The following is a 20,603-nucleotide window of genomic DNA, read 5'->3' as shown; positions in this document are numbered from 1 at the left end:
ATAATAGCGCCGTTTATAATTATGCAACGGAAGTTACGTTTGAATATGATTTTAAATTACGACGATATATATTTTATAGATGAGCTTTAGCGAGTTAGACCCTAAATAAATAAATTTTAAAGTAAACGTTTTTAAAAGTTTTAAATGCGTTCCTTATTCGACTTTTTGTTTTTGAAAATTGAAAAACTTTATTACACGATAAGCATAAATAACTATGACAAAAGTTGGTAAACATAAGTGTTATTGAAATGAAAAGTTGGCAACCGTGAATATTTAAATTTTTAAGTTTTATTGAGACTACATAAGTGTATACTTTAAAATGAATTCTGCGCGTATACCTTAATTCTTCAATATATTCAATTCAGTGTTTTTAAAAACAACGACAGGTACGTAGGTTTAAATGAAATCTAAGTCACTTTCAGCTTCTTTCCTACAAAAAAGAAACTTACAACTATGACGCATAAACCCTACAGGTGCAGGTGTTCGGTATATAAACAACTTGAATTGCGTTTAACTTTTTCTCAATAGCCACGGAAAATCACTATCCATGTAAGGACCAAGAAGGCTACAAAGACAGATGGTCGCTTAGATTATTGGACAGATAATTAACGACAAAACGGAAAACAACGCGTAAACATTCCGATTATGCAAAGGATTTAAATCCAGGCATTTAGTATATGCCTGAACCTGGGAGCTTAAACTTTGACGGAACGCATATTAAAATAGGTTGTGTTACATGTATTATCATTCCAGTGAAAGTCGAAGGACGAGACCGCAGTGTTCTGCGCGGTACGGAACGGAGCGCACGTCGCTTGACAGTTCGCGCGAGTGACAGTTCCATTTTCAAACTCGAACGCGACAAACGAAACTGATTTAAGTATGTTTTTATTATTTTCGAGTTGCGTCATGTGGAAGTGTTGTGTTTTAATTTAACGGTTTTTCTGGATTCGTTGTGATTGTGTTTGGCGTTGTTACTACTGTTTACCTATTTTTTAATTACGTTCTTGTATTTTATCTATTGATTATCAATAGGTAAATTCACTTATGATAATGTAAAGACTGAACCGTGAGTTAATAATTATCTGCGATTGATTTTGAGATTTAATCTTTAATGCCAAATAAAATGAAGCGATCTTCTACAAAAAAAAATATTGAACGATATAGAAAAATATGTCCTTAAATTATATTACATAAATGAGAACAGCGCAATTATAACATAGGTACATATGTAAATTATTATAAACAACACACACAAATTTAGCATAATATTAAATATTCAATTTGCCATTTGTATTTAAGGATATTGATAAAAAAGTAATTGAAACTAAAAAACTAAAATATATTTAAGATTTACACGTTTCGTAATACCTAATATTAAATAAGATAAAAGCGTAAATGAATATTATATTACAAGTGTAAGAAGTATGTAACTAAAAAATAAAACTAAAAACTTCACAATACTCATAATTGAAACTTCGTCTAAAAAGCCTCTCAAACCCTATTTACCTATATGTATGAAAAAACAGCGTAATTCGTTAATTAATATTTAATTATGAAATGATATCTCAACAAAAAAAATCACAAATCTATCTTTATGGAAAACTATTTCGTGTCAAACCCTTTTTTCGTTAAATATTAGAAATCGAAGGTCAAACACCTGATTTACCTGGTCGAGTGACCAGCGTGACCGGGTCAGCCCTATGACTAGGGTTGTCACGAATTCGGAAAACATGACACCCAAGTCATAATAGTATAAATATTTTTTTTGGGGTTTGACGTTTCTATCAAAGGAATTTTGATATTTGCACGTGTTCGATGTGTAGCCTTTGATACTAAGATGGTAAAAAATATTCGCGTTATCGAATAAACAGTGAAGGTCAAGGCTATCAATTGGTATTCCAAATAATAATGCTGATCCTCCTACACCTTTTTGAGTCATGATTTTCGTTTTTGTCCTGTAAGCTTTAACGTTTTTATTTATTTAAAATATCCCGCATACATATTATATTGTAATTGTGGTCACAAAAAAATTAAAATCAACATGTCTTAGTGTAACTTTGATTAAACTAGTTTAATTAGTAAATCTTATCTTCTCTTTCGAAATTAGGGCAATGAGATAAACGTTATTAGCCTTGAGCAGCTTAGATTTCCAAATATTTTCTAAAGTATGAATTCAGTTACAGGAATATGATTCTAAAATATGAACACTTATACATGTTATTAAAATACTTTCTGTATGTATTGTGGGAAATATATTTGCTAATAATTCGCTAGCTACATACATATTACGAAAAATCTTATACAAATCAATTTAGACCTGGAGTAAACTCAACAAGGCTTGTGTTATGGGTAATAGATCATGATATCCTTATTTTAAATAAATCGGTTACTCAAAAAGGTATATTATATCCGTGCTCATGTCTTGAACTTAAAACCTCTAGCTTTGTAGGCAGGGTCGTTACCTGTAAGGCTGCGGAGGTCGTTATCAGCATATAAACGGACGGATGTTAAAGCTTTAAATTAGGACATTAACTGCTTCCCGAAACGACAAGTAGACACAATCCTACATATTCAGCCATTAGACAACCCTACTTGACTGTGACATCTCAGAACACGGTTAAGAAACAAGTTGGTGCAACGCTGTCAAGTTCAAAAGCGGTCGTCAAAGAGAAATTTGTTCCAAACCTCGCTCATCTTCAACTCGTCCGTGTTGTAGATGTCATCTGATCTCGTTAGAAGGGCTATTTAATGAATAATTCAATTGGTTTTTTAGACATGTCGGATTCCGTTTTTGGGTTAACAGAGCTTGGATTTATGTATGTATGTAAACGCTTATAGGTCGACTATTGGGTTAAACATCTTCCGTGGCTATGTAAGGAGCTTTATCATTTGATTGGCCTCCTTGGCATTGGTTTTGCGATTTGTGTTTGGAATTGGAAACGGATGGTAGGCGTGCTTCCTGCATCTTTTTTGGGTATAAACTCGTCACATCATTAGCCAAAAACGTGAAATGTTAGGTTTACTTATTTTTTCTCAACTTTCATAGCATAAAAGCTTTATCAAAGTCATATCTTAAAGTCAATATTTATTCATATATCCTCAATATTCTGAATTACGTATTTGTAATATTCGTATTTGTATGGGTTGCATTCTCCGAAGTGTCTGTATTGGATCGGTTTTTATTTTATTCTAGATTTTTTTTTGTTAGATTCTGTTAAGATTTGGCTGGTTTGAAGAGCTCATGATGGGCTGGAAAAATTAAGAAGTCAATAATTTGTCCAGAAAAAATTTCATATAAGTTTCCGTTGAGTTGCTAAACTCCCATACGTTTTCATAACTAAGGGGAAGATTGTTTAGGATATACGGTAAAATGAAGTGAAGAATCAGAAACTCAATCTATCCACCAAATTTTATCGGAGTTTGACACGCAAATTTCTTTGATTATGGTAAAATAAATGTCCCTAGTAAATGTTACAGACACTCAGTTTCCTAATGATGGTATTTTGTAAACGTTGTCGATGCAGGGAGCCCGCTACATTACTTCTAATGATTCAAGAGACAGTGTTTGTACCACCTGCAGCGTTAATCTTGGATAAATATTCACCTCCCACTGCTAAGGAGATACCTGTTATTTTAATAGGCGCCGTAATAGATAAAGTTAACGTAGATGGTGGTCATAATAGTTCGAGCATGAGCTCGATAAAATTATCCAGCAAATAAGAGGGCATTGAAGAAAATTTATAAAGTCAACCCTAAAACCGAATAATCAAAGGTATTCAGAAGACCGGAGTTTTGAATATTGTGTAGCTTTGTATTATAAACTAACTAAACTTAATTATGCAATTGAAATATTTAAAATAAGACATGTTTCAAGCGGAAACAACGTAAACCATATCTCAATGGTTTTCAGAATACGTTTGGAAGTCGAAGTCGACCTTTATTTTGTTTCCGGTCGATTTCCATTCGTTTTATGACTAATTTTCGATACTATTTAAGGGCAACCGATAATTTTGTGCGTCGGATGAGTCACTGAGGTCGATTCCTTTTACAATACGCGCACTAATATAACAGAATAATTAAAGGCACTGGCGTAGTTTTTCCATCACTACAATATGTTTAAATATTAGTGCTCGGATTTAAAATAACTCTTAAATAAACGAGAAGATTGGCTTGCTGAACATTTAAGGGCTTTTCATAGCAGCTTAAATATTCAACAAAACTATAATTTCTGGACGTCTATCAATGTTAAACTAGGCTCCATAAAAATATACAGTTTACGATCTTTACAAATTTCCATTTCATATTATCTGCAACCTCGAAGGGCAATGACTCAAATTACAATATTCATTGTTTTCCTGTAAGCTTTCTATTTTTTATCTTCAGAAGACGTATAGGTAAAAACAGTACGCACTTAAGCATTTGATATATTACATATTGACATACATGTTAAGTTCATTGACAGTACAATGGTATTGTAGTGTCACCAATAATATCTTCCTTCTTCCTCTTACATAGTCTACTTTTGTTTCTTGTATTCTATTGTGTACCACTTTAGTCATTATTTTCAATGGCATTGTTAAGTCCTATATGCGAATTAGGTGTATTGTAATGTATAAATAGAATTCACTTATTGTTGAAATAATTAACATGTTGAATGACAGATAAAACCCAAAACGTACGTCATGAAAATGTCATAACAATGAACAGATGTTTAAACGCTTAGTGCAGGTAATTCCAATGAAAAAAATATAGTGTGGGACTAACCTAGCTCATCTTTATTACCATCCTAATACTAACAGATAAATTTAGCATAATTAGTAAATCAAAGAAACATCGTGAGGAAACCGGACTAATCCCAACAAGGCCTAGTCTACCCTCTGGGTTGAAAGGTTAGATGGCAGTCGCTTTCGTAAAAACTAATGCCTACGCCAAATCTTGGGATTAGTTGTCAAGCGGACCCCAGGCTCCCAGAAGCCGTGGTAAAATGTCGGGACAACGCAAGGAAGAAGAAGGAGGAGTAAATCAAAGAATATAACTAAACGTAAACTAAGTACCTAAACAAATAAAAAGTAAAAAAAAAATGGGCTTCATTTCTAGATTTTATAAAGCAGGAAACGCCAATTTTTTTAATAAGTTATTTTTTAATCCAGATCCAGATCGATATTTGATTTTGTCAATCATATTTTGCCACAAAAACTTCTATGTCTGGTTATAATACATTAATGTTATTTTAATAATAATACGGAACATTTCCGCTAAGGCATTTAGTTTTCCTTTTTCACCAATCAAGTGGCTTAGTTAAAATTCCTTCGTAAAATAGAATCCCCAAACGCCGGAAGCCGAAGTTTCAACGGAAGAACGTTTCGCGACCGAATTCTAAAATAGTCGAAAGTTCCAAACCACAGACGAACTTTATTTTACCGCTCATAAACTTAATGTCATTAAAATGTTACTGTCTCTTTTAATTGGTTTTTGGTTTGAGAAAAATATAGTGAATTACTTAATTTATGTGTTTACTACTTGTTAAGATATAATCGGAAATTTAAAATTTATTTACAATTTCTAACTAAAAACAAAAAAAAAGATATAGTACTTATTCCACTATATTAACTACATTTTTAAGATTTACTACGTTTTTTGAAACTACATTTTTACCAAGAATTAATAGTATAGTTTTGTTTGTCATGATACAAAGACGGGTTACAATTAAAAAGGATACTCAATCATTGAAAATAAATTTTACTACATAAGGCAGTATTTTTTTACAGCTAATAAATATTTCATTCGTCTTTTATTCATATCAACCCTTAGTTGCGTGCAGTATCAATCCTCATAATAAAACAACCGAAAAAAAAAACCAAAACTCACTTTCAATTAAGAATTTATATCATCAGTATAAGTCTTCATTTTAAGAGAACTCAGTTGGAACTTGTCTTGTCAGTATGAACACCAATGAATACTTACTTCATGCATCTAAGGGTTAATTGACAGTATATACATTACACACTTTTTTATTATAACAATAAACATACCGGTGCAGCGGCAAAAAGTGGCACAAACGGTTCCTCATCTGCAAGGAATAGATCAAACGCACCAAGATTAATTTCCACCATAATTATACTCAATAACTGTAACCACGTGGCTATTTACGTTACGCTTCATAACATTTTGGCGCCACGTTACTGGGTTTATGAGGCGTTTGAAGTTTTAATATTTTTTTTCTGTTTTCGTAGTGTTTATTTTGGATTTGATGGATTGCATTTTTAATCAAATATATGGGAGACCGAGCTTTATTCGGAAAACATTAAAAAAACAAAAATGTGCGTTTTCCCAGAGAAAAGCTCTAGATCGATTTTTTGCCCCTGAATTTGCCCTATATAGCAAAATTCATCGAGCCGTTTCTGAGATCCCCGAAATGTATAAATATACAAGAATTGCTCGTTTAAAGGTATTAAAATATCCATGCTTACTTAATTTATTATTTTTATATGTCGCGTCGCTTGAAAAGATGACTCAACTCAATGTAGCTTATGTATATTTAAAGTCTTTACATTCAAAATACGACCTTTTTGTACCTATTTTCACTTTTATATAGCTTTAATTATTGTAGATATTCAAATACTTACTAGATTTAATAAAAAAATAATTTACTCAAAAATATTGATTTTGTACTTGCAACACTTTGCTAAATGTCTTCATGAAGAATTGAAAAATAAAATCACGATTCAAAATTGACAAATTAAATTATCTTGAATACTATTCAAAAGTAGCTTCACCCAATTTCGCGGCGAAATTCTATTTTCAAATTCTGGAGCTGTCACCCGCTTCCTGATCCAATATCGAGGGTTGCCTGGTGAAACCCAATAAGTATGTGAAACCTAGTTTCGAGAAAAACGTTGTTAAAGGTTTATGGTCATCAAACAGTAATTTTGGTCAATAAATTCGTAGTTTTGTAAGTTCTTCGTATAAGGAAATTTTATCCACTTTAAGTTAATTTATGTTTTAGTTATGTAACTAATTTAGTTTTCTTGTAAGAAAATGTCTTTTACCGACGGATCTCGACTTATTGGGTTTACGCAAAAATAAAAAAGCCGTTCATGTTTCTAAGAGGTTTTATAAGTTTAATAAAAACTAAAAAATAGAAGTTAATCACCAAGTGAGAACATTATTCTTCATCAGAATCATTTGGTGCTTTGCCGGCAAATGTTTTTAGGCTTCTTATTCAGATGGCTTAGCTTGCTTTGCTTACGTCGCTTCAGTGGTTTGACACGACTCCAAACTCTGTCTAAAATTAAGTAAAGTGTCTTCCACTTGTGAACGAACACCCGAACTTTCTGGGATCATACTGTTATTGCAGCAGTCAGTTGGTTTTAATACTTTTAATGTATCGTCCTCTGAATCTGGAATATAAGAAGGAGCTCTTTCTATACATTCACCTTCTCCAGAAATACGAACGTTGTTAAGTATCGGCAAGAAACGTTCCTGCTGTTTGCATGGGCTGGGAGTTTCAGGAATCATAATATAATGGCCGGAATCTTTTTCCTGAGGTGTATCTTTCTCTGAATCTGAATCTAGAACATAAGCTCCTGCTGAATGGTCACCTTCTACAGAAATCCAAACTCGATCTAAAACTTAATCAATCAGCACCATAAAAAAGTTTTCCTGTCACTGTCTTAACTGTAGCCCGCTTGAGGGAGTCAAGATTTGTGTGGGGTTTAGCACAGGTTTTCTCCTCAATAACCTGCCATAAGGCATAATCCAGGGGGTTAAGGTCCGGGCTGGAGGACGGCCAGTCTTCGTGGGCAATAAAGTCAATTTTGTTCCTTCGAAACCAGGCTTGAGTTGTTTTTGCCTTATGTGCAGGAGCTGAGTCCTGTTGAAAGACCCATGGCTGGTTTTAAAATAGGGTGTGGCTTAAGGGCTTCACTATTAGTTCAAGAACGGTTTCCTGGTAAATTTTGGCCCCAGTTTTCACACCTTTTTCACAGAAATGAACCTGTGTTAGCCCTGAGTATGACACACCCAGCCAATACATCACATAAGAGGGATGATGGCCTCGTTACACTCTCGGAGCAGCCGCAATCGCCTCTTGACTGTTTTTTGCATACACTCTGTCATTCTGGCGGTTACAACATTCTTCAATGGTAATTTTTTTTTCATCTGTAAATAGTATTTTTCGGTTGCAATTTTGTGCGTACCGCTTCAATAGCACGCGACTTCTCCCTAGCCTCATAGTCTTTAATTGTCCATTAAGCAAATGACCTTTTTGTCTGCGGTAAGCGTGTAGTCCAAAGTCTTCATTGATAACTTTTTTTAGGGAGCTTCTCTTCACAGACATCTGTATTGCCAACAACTTTTGCTTCCGGACGGGGTTTCTTGCAATTCTCGCCTTCACTGCCTTTATTAGAGCTGGGGTCCGAACGGTGTGTGATCTTCCAGACCTCTTGCGTTCATCGAAGCTCTGAGTACTGTATTTATTAATTGTGCCATAAACAAATTGTTTGTTGATTTTTAGGTTTTCCAGCAACTTCAAGTTAATGCACAATATACTATTACGGATCTTCAAACCATGGAAACTTACCATCTTTATTGTTTTGCAGATAACAGCTTGTTTTTATTTGCCGTTGAAATACTAATAGGTCCAGTCATAGAAAATCTGTTATTAGAAGCACTTGTTCCCACTGGAACGCAAAAAAACAATATTATTTAATAATTTAACCATACAATTTAAACTACATTTTTATTATTTTGTACCGTAAGCATCACTCAAAGTCGCGTAGTTTGATTAATAGTTAGTGCTAAAACCCGACAAGTTCGCTCCAAACGAAACAACGACAATGTTTTTCATATTAACGGTTACAATAGCTTAGATTTATTGTTATTTAAACACAGTACTATAAAAAATATGTAGTTATATCGTTCAGGCGTAATCGCCTGAACAATATAACTACATCGTGACCTAATTAATGGTCATAACCATAACATGATTTATCTTATTTTGTACGACAATTCTAAATTTATTTCTAGGTTAGAAAATTAGATGTTACCTGTTTCTAGCATGTTACTGCAGGCTAGTTACACTAATTTTCTGCCTCGGTCACCCATCACACAACTTTTAACATATATACAACCTTCATTAATACAATATACAACTTTTTAAAAGCTATTTTCAATTAAATATGCAACGACGCAGCGGAGCGCTTGCGATGGTGTCACTACCTATCGAGGCGGCGCATGACCTTGCGGTCGTTAAACATACGTATTGGATTCTTCCCCGAACAACTTTTTAAAAGAAATTTGTTAAAGGCCCGTGCGAGAATCCGATAACTAGACTTAACATAATATTTCATAAAGATTTGTTTCAGATAAGTACTATAAGTTTGTTTATTGGGTTTTTCTTGTAAGTAGTTTGTACGTTTAATAAATAATATCGTAAAAGTAGAATCCGACAATTGCTTTTACCGTATTCTAAGTCTTACTAAAATCCTTTTAAGGTTCGAATCGTAATGAGGTAACACCGGGTAAGTAATATTAACTGATTCTACGTTTTGTGTTTAGTTTAATTTAGTGTAAATATCTCTGTACTAAATACCTATAAATGTGTATTATGTGGTTCTTCCACTAAGTATTACTAAAAACTGAAGCCTTAAATGTACTTGTAGTATTTAGTTCTAAATTAAAACTTCAAATCAAGTACTTATGGGGTTATCAACTCGGCATATTTCCGTGATACATGTCAAATCCGCTTATCCGATATTACTATTAGATTAAGCGATACCGAATCAGTCTAAGACTGTTTTTACTTTAAAATTTCACTTTTCGTCACTTATTGGGTTTCACCAGGCAACCCTCGATATGGGAGCTTCAAATACACTTGAGAACTATCAGAGAATTCATTTACCTTACTTATAAAAACTGCTTTGTGGTATTTAAAATAAGGTTCAAATTTCAATGGTATCAAGTTGATACTTGAATTAAAATTCATTTGGCGTTTTGCGTTCGGACAAATGCATTAGTGTGCTTTGTTTTAAAAGTGATAGGGGTCAAATTCTAACAATTTTAGTGATTGTAGGTGTAAAAGATTTTGGTAAAGTAACGGATGCGTTCGGATTTTGGTGCGTGATGTGGAATATCAAATGAATGTTTTTAGTGTGACTGCCGCTTTATAAGTACCTACTGTGCGGGTATTATGTCACTGTTGAATGATTTAGGTATTATTTAAGTATTTTTGTATTTATTTGGGAGATATTAAATTGACTCGTGAATCAATAGCGCGACGTTCGAACTGCCTAATTCTAATTTTAAATTTGATTGGATACGTTTTTATTATAGTTGGTCAAACCAATTTGTCAGTAAATAAGAACAATAAAAACTATACTCATCCTTTTCTTTTGGATGCTAGTACTAGTGTAAGACAAAGATAGTATGACTCCCTCTGTCTATGTTTGAAATGAGATAGCCCTTTGACAGACTATAGAAGTCTTTTTCGGACATCCCATCCATAAGTAAAAATGTGGAGTTTGACATTTATAGTCTGGCAAACCAATTTATCAATAGAAAAAGGCGAACAAAATGAAAAATGTAGGCGCTAAGTCTCAGCTTCCATCATTTTGGAATTTCGCATCTAACAGACAAATTGATATGTTAGACTATGAATTCTTTTTAAGCTAAAGGTAGATTAATTAATATTTTAACCAGTGGTCCTGTGACCTGTAGACCTCGCAATACCTACGCTTAAAAATTGTAAAGTTAAAGAATACTCAATACTTCGTTGAGTCGTTCGGTCAGCGGACTCACAATGGCGTGGTGTTTCAGTCAGTCCCTTGTTGCAGTTTCCGCCATATTGCACATTTTCTAAAAACAAACAAAAATGTCTAACCTAAACCTGTAGAGGGAAATAGCTGGACATATATTATTAGGTACGAAAGCATTTTTGCCCAAGATGAAACAGCTTCGCTTCGCGGTCAGTAAACCATCTGGTCCATCTGTTAGTTGAAAAAAAAATCTAATCGTTCCTTTTTCATATAATTCATATCCAATAAATAGCATAGCAATATTATACTACCTGTACGAATCAACTGTGCACTCCGCTGGAATGCGACCCCTTTACGATCTCCAAATGACGTCACAGCGCGAGGTGCACAGTTAATTCGTACGGGTTATAAGATGTAGTTTAGATTGACTTATTATGAATTATGAATCACTATTATCTATGAAGAGAATGCTACTTCAACTGAAGATGTTCTTCAGAGTCAAGTGGCACCGACATTCTATGATCGTATTCACGAAGTGTATCGTATTTAGTTAAAGCTAATTTGAATTTAGAAATAGTGCTTTACTTACCTAATTTTGTATTCTATGTACACAGCATAATGTTGATTTCTTGTCTTCCCTGACCGCCAAAAAATGAAGATTTCAATAGGGATGTTATCTGTATTTTAAATAAAAAAGTTAAGTATTGGTATTACGAGTATCATGGGTTTAGGTAAGGAATTTTGACAGAATACTGTGTTGATATCCAGGTAATTTTGGTAAATGGATAAAACTAGATTAAACGAAATAAGCTGGAATGCTAACTAAAAATCGAGATACTTACCTGTTTTTTTATTTATTCTTCATATCAGAATATTTAAAAAAAAACGTTAAAATACCTAGCGCTAGGCAGGTAAGATTGGTAATAGTTATACATATTTATTTCAAATGATCAAGTCATGTGGCGACCGGTTTGGCCTAGTGGGTAGTGACCCTGCCTACGAAGCTGATGGTCCCGGGTTCAAATCCTGGTAAGGGCATTTATTCTTGTGATGAGCATGGATATTTGTTCCTGAGTCATGGGTGTTTTCTATGTATTTAAGTATTTATAAATATTTATATATTATATATATCGTTGTCTAAGTACCCTCAACACAAGCCTTATTGAGCTTACTGTGGGACTTAGCCAATTTGTGTAATAATGTCCTATAATATTTATTTTATTTATTATTTATTTATTTAAGTCATAATATGTGACATTATCTATGAAAAGGGACCTTATTGTCGATGGCGCTTACGCCGCATTGCGTAGCGCGGCGTTGTTTATAATATGGGAGCATCGTTGATAATGGCATAAGCGCCACCGACAATAAGGTCCCTTTTCATAGATAATGTCACATATTGGTTATTGACTATCTCACGGATTTGATAACGTTTTGCAGACGTTATATCCTCGTTAAGATGAGTGCCTATTAGCGTTGATATTACTAGCTGATGTAATTACCAGTCAATCTTGTTACAAGCCCATAATAATAAATAAACTTATGAATTTATAAGATATCGCATTATGTAGGTATTTATAAGATTTGTAGAATAAATATTTAAAACAAAAAAAGTTTCGTCGAGTTTATTGCGGTGTAGGATCGGTGGTAGTTTATGACATTTAATAATTGCACTGAAAAATATAGATTTTTCTGTTAATTTATTATTTCTTCAACCGATGTGCTTTATTTTCATACGAATCTTCTTTGTCCAGCCCATTTCCGAGTTCAGCTGGGGTCGGGCCTCCTCGTACGTCGGCGCCAGGACAGTCTATCCTGGGTTGTCCGCGTGGTCAAGTGTTGTGTCCTCATCTCTGTTTCGACATAGGACCACCAGGATTTATTTTCATTTTATTTTCATACGGATAAATGTAATATTATATTATATTATCGCAATAATATTTTTTTTATCAAACAAGAGTTATAAAATGTCACACGAACCGAGTTTTGTATGTAAAACTTCTTTAATTTCTTTGTATATATATATGTTTATTTGAATGTTCATGTCAAATGTCATATTATTTCAAAATGTCGTTTTAAAATACAAATACAAATAATTTATTGAAAAAAGTATTGTACAGTGGTTGCTGTTCAAGACTAAGAATTGTTATTAGAGAAAAGTAGTTTACAAATGCCTGTACTAGGTATTCCTGTGTTTCAGGCAAAAAAGGACAATATTAATTACTTATGTATTAAAAATGAGACCGTATTAGTGATCTGACTAGTTTCAAAAATCCAAGAAATCGTTTCCTTTGTTGCCTTGAGTGTACGTATATTATTAGTAGATTTAACTTTAAGGTAAATGTATTACTTATGTATAATTAATTTCATATCTATTATCTCGGCAACGATGTACTTACTACGCAATCTTCAAAACATATGGCACCTTTGCCTTAAGTCTCAAACTACTAAAACATCTTCACAGAAAAATAATCTTTATTCAAAAGACTGTAAGGTAGTGAATAATATGTAGTAACAAGTGTTCTTATATGGCGTTTGACCATGAGGAGTGAGTAAGCGACCTTATGCTAGGTGCTTGAATATATACATCTCATATGCGATTCTTGGGCGAGCAGTTATAGGCAGAGTTGGGTGGAAATTCGTTTGGTTCAAACTAATATCAGTAATAAAGATAGTTTGTGTTTCAAGTAGGCATATTACAATGCGCTTATGAACGTCAAATAAAGCTACGCCGGCTCTAACCCTACGCCACAGCTCGAGACGATTTAAATCCTTCCTAAATTGTAGGAACCCGTAGCCCAATATGGACCGGCAAGAAACTCGGCGGGACACATCTTTTCAATATATTACATCTTATAATTAACATGCATTAAATAAATAAATAAAAAACAATTTAATTTACCTACTATAGAATTCATGAAATAACATAAAGTAGTTACTTTCCTTTAATATACGTTTAATGCACTAGATTGCAGCGGGACGTATCATTGCCAATTAATATTTAATAGAAAGAAGAAATACTTCAAAAAACAGTTTGAAATGTGCATCTAATAACAATAACATAATATATAAGGTAGCCCCGAGACGTAAAATACTTATCGCGGAAGAGTTCCATTCTGAGGGCCTACCGCGAACCATGTTCGACGTGTTGCCACTCTGCCGCACTTGTTAGTTCGTTCATAAGTGTGACAGGGAGGCAACACGTCGAACGTGGTTCGCGGTAGGCCCTCTGGTCTTCATGAACTGCAGGCTTAGCCAAGGTGTCAATCGCTATAGCTTCGACAACGAAACGCTTTGTGTCTCTCTTTCACTCTTCCATATTAGTGCGACAGTGACAGTTGCGTTTCGATCACTACGGAGCGTAAGCGATTTGCACGTTGGCTACGCGGGCTGTTTAGCAAATACATAGGTAACACTGTTTATAAATGCCTGGTTTTTAGATTAAAGAAACGCTATAAGTATGCTTATAGGACTTGAGGAACTCCCTCAATTCATCATCAGAACTCGATCTTGATAAAAATGTCCCTAAAAACTTGTTTTATTTGTTGTTTACCAACAGCGGAAGGGTCTGGTATGTATACTTGCTGCTAGAAGAGCGGGGTCTCCAGTTACAAGTATTGATATACTTACTATGCTAGGATGTCTCAACCCTTTCTCAATTTGTAACACTATAATTGTGACCAATATTTGTGACGTTATCTATGAAAAGGGACCTTATTGTCGATGGCGCTTCCGCCGTCATAAACGATGCTCCGATACAAATACAACGCTGCGCGACGCAGTGCGGCGTATAAGCGCCATCGACAATAAGGTCCCTTTTCATAGATAATGCCACATTTTTCATTTATGATGAAACTAAGCTTTAAATTTAACCTCTAACATTACTACAATTAAAACCAATAGTTCCATTTCCCCGTGTCCTTGGAACAGGTAATTCAAGCACCATTTACGATCGATTATACTATTAACTATGCCGCAATGTCGCGTGTCGCATTCCTCGCGGTCTACTTTACGAACATAATGTTTGTAGTGTTATAAATTAAGGGAAACGAAAAGGCCAATATTTGACACAGTTGTCTAAACCTTGGACTCAACAATTGATTACATGATATTACATGATGCACTCAAAAAAGGACCCATTTTCAAGCAAAGTTTTTTTTTTATACTACGTCGGTGGCAAACAAGCATACGGCCCGCCTGATGGTAAGTAGTCTCCGTAGCCTATGTACGCATGCAACTCCAACCCAATAAACCCGCTCACTCTCGTTGAGCTCTGGCAACCTTACTCACAGAAGATCACGTTTAGAATACTTTTTAAACTTGATTGATGGGTACGCTGGGCAGGTGTCATTTCAATACAATGTTGCGAGATTTGGCGTTTTTAGATTATAAATTATATGGAGATGACACATGTCACCTTACCCGTCGAATTTGAAAAATACTATAGCAATGTGCAAGTTACTGAAATTTTTCTAAAATCTAGGAATCCATCTTCGAAACTTTGAAATTTCGATGCAGATAAGGAAATTAAGAATTTCGGTTTTCGCGATAGGCTCTCTGGAAACTTACACGAGAATTTAAAGCAAGTTTCAAGTGTGGGTAACATCGATAATAGACATGTTGATATTTGATTGTGTCAATCACTTTATTTTGCCACAAAAACTTCTATGTCTGGATATATACATATCACATAGGTAGGAGGAATATCTAATAAAGCTTGTAATCTATTAACACAATTAAGGTATCATATTTTACAGTAATTAAGGACATCTTTTACACTAACGTCACCTACAACGAAAAAAGAAAACTCCCGTATACTTTTCCATCAATATCTATAAAAACGGGTGCCATTACTTACAACTCTTCACATTGGAATCTTTATAGTCGTATCATCATTAATTTTAATGGCATTTTTACTTTCATTATCCCCGGTGTCTCTACCAACGCATTTTCAATATTGTCTCTATTGTTTTATCGCATCAATAGGCATCCATAGAGTATATTTCTTCTTAATAAGATAAACAACACAAAAGAAACATTAAACATGACTCTGCTAATCATCTAAATTAACATAAACATCGATTTTTACAACTGTCACGTCAATCCAAATATTGAGAGTCCCACGTAAGAAAGTGTCACCTCTAACCTTGCTTATAACAATACTGTTAAGAGGCACACGGGGCCGCCAAAAATCCCACTCCCATACAATCGGAGTTACGCTCTCATAATATTGTTTGCGATACTCATGAAGTAAAACTATGTAAACGGAGTCGCCAGTTGAATGAACGCTGTGAAGCAGTGGTTCCCAAAGTTGAGTGGACTGATCCACGTAACAAGACTGCCAAATTCGGGACGTACCTAATCATTGCCGAAAATCCGGTCGTATACTGGGTGATCTCTTATTCACCTGCAATCATTTACAGTGTAAATAAAGAGGTAATACTGAGCAAATTTTACTATGGGACTAACCATGAAATCGCGAAAAAAAAAATTTGTTTCATACATTTTGGCTGTCTGACCTTGACATTTTCTATGGGAGATAAAATTTTTTTTTCGCTATTTCGGGATTTATCCAACAGTAAAAGTTGCTCAATATGACCTATATATTCACCCCGTAAATTATTGCAGGTGACTAAATAAACAGACTACAGATATGAGGTAGAGGGCCAGTTAGATCCACACGTTGCAAGTTGCAATGATCCCGTCGCCGGGCCCGAGCAAGAGTTTTCCGTTTCACAAAATACCAGAACATCTTTAACAATATTCGACATGTAAAAATACTTTGTCTCTAATTGCCAAAAATGTTTGATATTATTGCACTTGAAAATTTTTTTCACATTTCAAATATTATTGACGATGTGCTGATATTTCGTGAAACGGAAAACAACTGGCTGGCTGTGAAATTCGACCTTCTTTCTTGTGGACTCTTAAGAGTTGCTAGTAGATTTGGTTTCGGGTGTACATTTGTCATTAGGGCCACTTTCGATGACTGGCTTTTCCGGACCCTATGGAGGTCAAAGTTGTGGGACAAGAAAAGTGAATATTATATTACTTGCACTTTAGTTCACGCCCCGTAATTTTTCATGAACGGAGAAAGTGTAGGTAAATATTTGAGGTTTACTTAGTATACTAATTATTTTGGAGGTGTGAAGGAAAACTTTGTATTTAAAAGAAATAAATATGAAATACAGTAATGACAGTCTAAAGTGGTATTTGAAAATATCACTCCACGTATTTTTAATGAGATTAAATCATCATTATATAAATGAAAAATTTGTTAATTTTCATAATTCTACACTCTCGGCCCGATTCGAACATTTCAAACTTTAATATACGAGTACCTCAAATATTAGGTCTAGATATGTCAGTGTCATAATTGACCTTTTTGGTTGAAGAAACGTCACTTTTGCCACTGACATATCGGATCCATATCGTATCTAGACCTAATATTTGACGTATTTTAAAGCTCGAATCAGGCCGTCTCCCATTTATTACAGGTATTCAAACATAATATTAACAAAACGATGGGCCCATAAAGATAAATCCCTTTTAGACCATAAACTTATTGATAATGTTTAAAAAAATCAAAATGATTTTCTTAATGCTGGAAAAACTGAATAAATCTATTAACATTTATCTTTATTAGGTGAAAGTTATTACAAAAGTGAAACCTTTCCTTCATTTATATGCTAATTTCGTTAACTTGTCTTGTTAATGTGCCGACAGACGAACCGACTATTTTTATTTTATATTAACAAGCAAATACATCGTTTGTCACTTTATTTTTTTGATACCTACTAGTACAATTATAGCTGTGGGGGCTTATTATGTATAGTAAACACCCCTATAATGGAACAGGCACCTGTAATGGAATGGTATAGACAAAACATGTAAAACAACTATTTACCATCAGTTTTTATCACTGGCAATATTTTACCATAAACAAGAGCCAAAGAGCTGCTTTAGTTTAATTTTTCATTGATATTTGTTATTTTGAAAATGAATGGCGCCATACATTCCATATTGGAGTAAAAAAAAACACAGTTTTAATTGGTTAATCATATTGAAACCAATTGCAGTAGCTTTCATTAAATACATAGAAAACATAAAGGACGAATTGGACATTCAATTTTCAAAGCGTAAAAATATACGTCCCACTGCTGGGCACAGGCCTCCTCTCATGAGCGAGAGGGCTCGGGCTATAGTCCCCACGCTAGCCCAATGCGGATTGGGGACTTCACATACACCTTTGAATTTCTTCGCAGATGTATGCAGGTTTCCTCACGATGTTTTCCTTCACCGAAAAGCTAGTGGTCAATATCCAATGACATTTCGTACATAAGTTCCGAAAAACTCATTGGTACTCCAGGATTTGAACCCACGACCTTCGGATTGAAAGTCGGACGTCATTATCCACTCGGCTACCACCGCTAATAAAATAAACACATACCTGATAAAAACTAATGTACATATAGGAACTGATTTCTAATTTAAGGCTAATATTTCCGAGTCATACTATTTGGCTATGGTATTGCGATGACTTACCCAAGCTATGCAAAGAACCCGTTCTTCGAATATTGGTAAAATTGAATCTAATTTAGAATTAGATGGAACAAGCAAAACTTGCTTGCGCGCAGGTAGCTCGAGCTGCCCACGCGCAGCCTTGGTTCGCCCGACGCGCCTGCGCGCAGCACAGCACAGAATAACGGCCCGATTCGAAGAATGATTAGGATACGTTTAAGATCTTGGAACGATTTTTACAAGATCGCTAAACGACATGTCAAAGTTGACGTTTATTTCGAATCCGCTGTGATCCCAATAAGATCTATCTACGATATTTCTAACGTCAAAGTGACATTGCTTGCTCGAATCGATCTGCTTCGGTCAATTATACGACAAACAAACTATATCTAAATGAGAACTTATTTAAACCAGAACTTATCGTTAACGTATCTCATTCTTCGAATCGGGCCGTAAGATACGAATGTAGCATTTTTTTAAGGTTAGGTTTTTTATTATTAAATAGAAAGAAATGGCTCTAAAGTTGCGTTTCCACCTGAGATAGCGAAGATGCGTAGCTAGGGATGTGTTTGTTAAGAACCAATAGAATGACTTCATTTACCTATCCTCGCTCAGCGCAACACTTGAGGACAATATTACATAATTATATAAAGTTCTAACAAATTAGTTACCAATATTTTTACAGCTGATAGTACTCGGCTCCTGGAGTATATTTAAGAATGAAACAGGTTTATGATGTTTTTTTGGAGAAAATTGGAAAACTAATTTCCTACTTACAAACACTGTAATGAGATAACAAATACAAAATAATTTATTGAAAAAAGTATAGTACAGTGACAGTGAAGTATAGTATAGTATAGTACACTTAAAGACTAAGGATTATTCATATTCATATTCATATTCATATTCCTTTATTGATAAAATTGCAAATTTTACAAGTCAAAAGGTAATACAATATATAATTAGGTCTATGTCAATTAAGAGTACAATTAAGATAATAAATAATAATAATCAAATTCAATTACAGTAAAATAAAAACAGTATAAAAATAATCAAAACAATTCAAATATCCAATAAATTAAATTAAATTATTATTATAATATTCTGACATGTCAAAATTATCAAATTAAATAATATAAAATATAACAATATAAAATATTAATAATCAACACAATTCATACATCCAATAAATTAAATTAAATTAAAATTCAAATCATTATATTCTGACATGTCATAAAAGGCATTTGTAGTCAGCCATTTTTTTAATCGATTGTAAAATATCAGGTCATTTTCAATAATCTTTATGTTGCCGGGTAGTTTATTATAGATACCTGGCCCCGCAACATATACCGTTTTGTTGGATTTCGCAAGTCGACAACATGTCGAGTCCAACATATTTTTGTGTTTTTGTGTAATACGTGAACTTTTAAATGTCTTTATTGGAAATAGGTGTATGTTACTTCTAATATATTTAATTATGTAAAATAGGTATTGTGATGTGAGTGTCATTATGTTACTATTTACGAAGAGTTGCCTAGCGGGTGTTCCGTGTGGGGCATATGATATAATCCGTACTGCACGTTTCTGCAAAATGAATACACGCTGCCATTCCGCAGCCGTGCCCCAGAACTCTAGACCATAGCACATCACCGAATGGAACAGCGAGAAGTAGCTAGCCCTTAGTTGCTGGTGCGGCAATATACGCGCCAGCCTGCTCAGTGCGAAACAGGCACCAGATAATTTGCCACACACGACATCAATATGGGCATTCCATTTCAAGGCCGTGTCTAACGTCACGCCAAGAAACTTAGTGCTATGTACCTGAGGAAGGACGTGGCCATCCACGTTAACACTTAGTGGGCGCGGGGGCCTACCCCCTAGGCTTATGTGCATCACTTGGGTTTTGTGTAGATTTAAAACTAAACCATTTGCAGAAAACCACCTCTGTAGCCTAAATATCTCTGAGGCTATAATGTTCTCTAGAGACGGAATTGCACTGGCGGTTATAATGTCACAGGCATCGTCCGCAAAGATATACATGTCCCCATTTACGATTTTAGGTAAATCGTTTACCTGGATCAGAAAACACAAATTTGCTAAAGACGAGCCTTGGGGCACGCCGATATCAATATTCCCGTTATCAGATTTAGTGCGGCCATTATTTATAGCAACGCATTGATGCCGCTGGCGCAGGAAGTCCAGCATTAACTTAAGACCAGGGCCGCGGATACCAATGTGCTCGAATTTTTTTTCAAGTACATTATGATTACAGAGGTCGAATGCCCGTGTCATATCACATAATATAATTGCGACATGACATTGGTTTTC

The 20,603-nt window shown here is 34.5% G+C and overlaps 1 protein-coding gene across 2 annotated transcripts in view; it reads left to right on the top strand.

The window, feature by feature from the left end:
• The first annotated feature begins 742 nt into the window (after window positions 1-742).
• LOC133530964 (inverted formin-2) overlaps window positions 743-20,603 on the top strand; it is a 173,440-nt gene continuing 153,579 nt past the window's right edge. For both annotated transcript variants that reach the window (XM_061869038.1, XM_061869031.1), the window contains exon 1: window positions 743-877. The gene's annotated coding sequence lies outside the window, so the exon portion shown is untranslated. The remainder of the gene's footprint in view (window positions 878-20,603) is intronic.

The sequence above is a fragment of the Cydia pomonella genome, chromosome 2, assembly GCF_033807575.1.
Source record: "Cydia pomonella isolate Wapato2018A chromosome 2, ilCydPomo1, whole genome shotgun sequence".
Lineage (NCBI taxonomy): Eukaryota > Metazoa > Arthropoda > Insecta > Lepidoptera > Tortricidae > Cydia > Cydia pomonella.
The sequence above is the reverse complement of the archived record's forward strand: the minus strand, read 5'-3'. Positions and strand labels throughout refer to the sequence as shown.